Source organism: Aquarana catesbeiana, linkage group LG02, assembly GCF_042186555.1.
Source record: "Aquarana catesbeiana isolate 2022-GZ linkage group LG02, ASM4218655v1, whole genome shotgun sequence".
In the NCBI taxonomy this organism is placed as follows: Eukaryota; Metazoa; Chordata; class Amphibia; order Anura; family Ranidae; genus Aquarana; species Aquarana catesbeiana.
Window position 1 is genome coordinate 62,364,859 of NC_133325.1, and position 5,319 is coordinate 62,370,177.

Here is a 5,319-nt window from a genome sequence, read left to right on the forward strand (position 1 = left end):
GGACCGCTTGCCTTCTAGATGTATCCTTGATACTCCTCACATTAATGGAAAAGATTGAGATCTCAGCCATAATGAAAAAGGGTATGAGGGTGGACTTACCTTTGGCCTTTCGAGGTTCTTTTGGTTTTTCTGGCAGCTTTCTCCCGGATGGCTTACCCTGGCTTACGGCTCCAGCGTAGGTCCGGGTTCTCTGGGGGCAGTGTCTGAAGACATGCTCTGCCAGTCCGCAAAGGTTGCAGGCTTTGGACCTCGGACAGTCCTTGGTCTCGTGGCCTGTCACCCTACAGAACTTGCAAGCAAGTTCTGTACAATCCTTCCCTATGTGTCCCGGCTGCCCACACTTGATACAGTTGTAGGGTATGCCGGGGTAGAAGAGGATTCCTGCGGAGGATCCCAGGGAGAAGAAAGGCTGCAGGTGCTGGATGTCCCCCGAAGGGTCTTTCCTCAGTCTTTCCTCAGTTTGCAGAGCACAGACCACTTACCTATCCAGAAGCCGTTGGCATCGAAGATTTGGATCGGGTCCTTCACCACGGTTCAGAACCTCTGGAGGTAGGTGGCTATGTCCTTTCCACTGGTATGGGGGTTCCTCATGGCCACTGTCACCCGCTTTTCATCCCGTGTTATGGGGCAGTTCGCAGTGAACTTCCGGAAAGGGGATTCAGGGCCACTGGTCTTCACCATCTCCCAGTATCTTCTGCAGACCTGGAACGACACAAAAGTTATAAAGAATATACCTCTTGTGAAGGCCTGCACAGAAAGCGTCTCCGCTTTGCTGAACCCCTGTTCCAGGATCATCTTCTTTCCAAAGATCTCCGGGGTCATGTCGGGGACTCTTCCGTCCACCTCCTTCAGCTGCAGCACGACCGTCTGCTTCATCCATGGTTCCAAAGCTGGGAGCCCGTCTGCAGGCTGGTCTGGCTTGGCTGGTCCTGGTCGGCTGGTGCCGGCCGGGGTAGGGGCGGGGGTTGAGGCAGCGGCATTCCCGGGCTTGGAGGAAGTGGCTGGAACGGGGTTCTTCTTCTCTTTTCCGGTCTTCTTTTCGCTCTTCCCCATCGTCAAGGATTTGGATGTCGCTTCAGATGTTTCTTAGGCGGCTTCCTTCTGGTTCCTCGACGTCTTCGCTCTTTTTCGTAGCCTTTAAAAAGGCTCTAGCATCTACTGCCCGGAGGTAGTAATGCGGAGTGGGGGAGGAGGGAAGACCGCAATCTCGTTCCCTGTGGGGGCTAAGCCTCTAACCCAATAGCAGCAAGTAGGTGAAGCTGAATTTAATCAACGATCCTACCAGGCCGAGCAGAGGGTACCCCACAAGGACCAATTAGCTTGGATAGATACAAGTGGTTCTCAACGTCCTAGCTGTGAAGCAGAGACACCCCTAAGGGCTAAAGTCGATACTACACTTGATCTTAGCCAAAAGGCCGAGAAGCGATCGGGAGCGGTGATCCCTGTCATGTCACAAGGCAGAACAGGGAAATGTGTGCATGGCCAGCAAAATCCATTGCAGTTATGGTGAATAACAACAAGCTTGTTGATGTGATTAGGATAATTTGGGCTAGGAGACCGGAACTCCACTTTAACCTCCCTGGTGGTATGATTATTTCGGATTTTAGGTGCTAAAAGAGGTACAATTAATTTGCATGGAAATTTGGCGTTTTATATTGTAGGTCTGTAATTCTTAACAATAACACACTTAAATCTGTCCAAACAAGAGTCTAGTAGATATCCCGGGTATGATAAAGTTTGAAACACAAAAACATAAATTTTAATATAATAAATAAAAAAAAATAATTAAAAAAAAAATAAAATAAATAATAATAAAATACATTTCCCCACGATTCACTATTGCTCAATTCTGCAAGTGTTCTAATTTACTATCGCTGTTTTCTAGCTGGTCTAAAGCCACTTTTGACGTAAAGGGACACTTTTTGGTTGCTATGGACAACCTCCAATTTCCAGGCAGAAAGAACAGTATATGTAATAAAAAACTGCATGCAGGGCATGGGCCAAAGCACTGGGGACAAAAGGGATGTGAAATAATTTCATACAGTACTGTAATCTGTAAGATTACAGTACTGTATGTGTTATGATTTTTACATTTTTTTTAATTTGCCGCTAGGCTCTGCCCCCGTGTGTCGCGACGCTCGCAGGGAACGGAGCCTGGCACAGAGAGGCTTCGGGAGGAGGACGGAGCCCACGGACACTGCGGGGGACATCGCAGGATCCCGGGGACAAGGTAAGTACACCGCACCAGGATCCTGCAATGTAATCCCGAGTGTGGCTCGGGGTTACCGCTAATGGTGCTGAATTTTAACCCCGAGCCACACTCGGGAAAACCGCCAGGGAGGCTACCAAAGCACAATATCCACCATGAAAACTTTGCAGAATCTGTTTGATGCTAGTGTGTGGCTCCTTACAGGACTTAAATTATATCTATGAGCAAAACCAAAATTGGCATATTGTAAATGATACAGTCTGTCAGCAGCATTAACACAACAATTCAACATAGTTTTATTTAACAGCCAATGACTGATCAGTGTACTGTTTCGCCGCCGGCACCATGTGACTGGCGTGACCAACCACAGCAGGTCACTTGACAGTTGTACACCAAGGATGGCTTTCTTTCATGCCATCCATGGTGTACAATTGTGTTGCTAGCTGTGATTGGTCAATTTGATCACATAGTACAGACAGGGCCAATCACAGCCCATCTGCACCATGTGATTAGCTTTGACCAACACAGCTAATCATAACAAAACAAACTGTTCAACCAAACTGTTCAACTAAATCACTGAGTGATTTAGTTTTATTCAGTAAAATGCTTGCTTATAGCAATGTAATTCACGGCTATATATAAGTAGTACAACATTTTTAAAAATGTTTTTCGCACTGTCACCAGTCAGTGTCCCTGATCAATCATACAAGTTATATGATTACACTATACTGCACTGGTTATAGTATGTAAAAAAGAAAACAAAATTGTGAAAAATGTTTTTTTCAATTTCTTAATTTTTCCCCAAAAATTATGACAAAAAATTGCAACTTCAAAAAACCCTCCATGCCTCTTACTAAATACATTGGACTAGACATGTGCACTTCCGAAAAATTTGATCGTTTTTGTTTCATCTGTTTTTTTGGGGGGGTCATTCGTTATGATAGCAATTCGTAAATTCGAACATTCATAAATTCGTAAATTTGAAAATCCGAAAATAAGAAAGAAAATCCGAAAATTTGAAAGAATAACTAGCTAACTAACTAATAATAACTAACTATTAAATTATAAGTACTGGAACTTCCTATCAAATTTGTCTGTTAGGGAACATAACGAATACGGATTTATCCGAAGTTACGAATTATCCGAAATAACGAAAGTCACATGTAAACAAATGGAACGGAACAAATTAAAAATAAATAATAATAATAATAATAATAAAACATTTTTTATTATTATTTTTATTTATTATTATTAATTTGTTCCGTTGCATTTGTTTACATGTGACTTTTGTTATTTTGGATTATTCGTAACTTCGGATAAATCCGTATTCGTTATGTTCCCTAACAGACAAATTTGATAGGAAGTTCCAGTACCTATAATTTAATAGTTAGTTATTATTAGTTAGTTAGCTAGTTAATAAAAATAAAGTTTTTTATTATTATTGTTATTTATTATTATTAATTTGTTACGTTCCATTCGTTTAGATGCTGCATTCGTTATTTCGGATAATTCATAACTTCGGATAAATTTGCATTCGTTGCGTTCACTAACAGACAAATTTAAAAGGAAATTCCAATACCTATAATTAAATAGTTGGCAAGGTATTAGCTGTTATTTTAGATTTTCAAATTTTGGGGTTTTTTGGATTTTCGAATTTCGAAAATGTCCGAATTTTGGTATTTACAAATTTACAAATATTCAGAAAAAATTGTTAAACGGGCTTTCGTTAATTCGGATATTTCCGAATTAACAAATTTGTCGAAAATCGTTAAAAAAAAAAAAAATTCAGAAACGAAACAAATTGCACATTTTTATATCGGACTGTCTACTTTCCAAAAAGGGGTAATTTGGGGGACATTTGTACTGTCCTGACATTGTAGGGCCTTAAGAAATGAGAGGCCATCAGTACATCAGGACTGACAAATTTTCTGATATATACTGTATACCATAGTTTTTGGACTATAACTGTCCTACAGACTATTATTATTATTATTATTATTATACAGGATTTATATAGCGCCAACAGTTTGCGCAGCGCTTTACAACATGGGGCAGACAGTACACTTACAATACAAATCAATACAGGAGGGATCAGAGGGCCCTGACAAATTTTCTGATATATATACCTTAGTTTTTGGACTATAACTGTCCTACAGACTAAATAATATACACTGATTTGGGTTACTTTCACCAAAGAAATGTGTTTTTTAATAAAAACCCGGTGGTGATTAAATGCCACCAAAAGAAAGCTCTAGTTGTGTGAACAAAACAATACAAATTTTGTTTGAGTACAGTGTTGTATGACCGCGCAATTGTCATTCAAAGTGTGACAGCGCTGAAGATTGTCCTGGGCAGGAAGGGGGGGGGAAAGTGCCTGATATTGAAGTGATTAATATTTATGTGATTTATAACCTATATCTATAATCTCGTGTTCTATGTGTTTTCAGCAATCATCAAAAAAAAACCAAAAAAAAAAACCTATCAACCCATAATAAACATTAAAAAAGGAGAAGTCCAGCGGGTTACAGTGTGAACCCGGCCTCACTCTTGGAGAAACTCAGAAGCTAAGGTGTGTGGATGGATGATTGCACAGCATTCACGTTAAAAGACGAGAACCTACATAGTGTTGACTGTTACTTGATTTAAAAAAAAGCATAGAAATAGAAAGCCACTCACATGTAGTAAGGCCAGACATGAGCATACAGTATATAGCTTTAAAAATTTTCCATCTACAATCGACAGGTGAACTTTTTATATTTATTTAATATTTTATTTTTCACGATTTCTGTAAACACATAGAACATTAGATATATATATACACATAGAACATTAGATATAGAACATTAGATATATATATATATATTGGTTATTATTTACAAATTATTTACAAATTGAAGGTAGCACAGTATTTTTTTCTTTTATATACATTAAAGGGATTTTTTTCACTTCATGCTTGCAGCTTTATTGATCACACACAAACATATGCACAGATAATCACATACACAACATTATTATTGCCTTTATTAGGATCAACCGGTAACATAGTTTTGTCACTTATCCTGCCAATAGGGCCATTTTTTTTTTTTTTTTACATATCCTTTACCATGCTG

At 39.5% G+C, this 5,319-nt stretch overlaps 1 pseudogene; it reads right to left on the reverse strand.

The window, feature by feature from the left end:
- Positions 1-1,258: 1,258 nt before the first annotated feature.
- Positions 1,259-1,427, reverse strand: LOC141130878 (U2 spliceosomal RNA; annotated as a pseudogene).
- Positions 1,428-5,319: the final 3,892 nt, after the last annotated feature.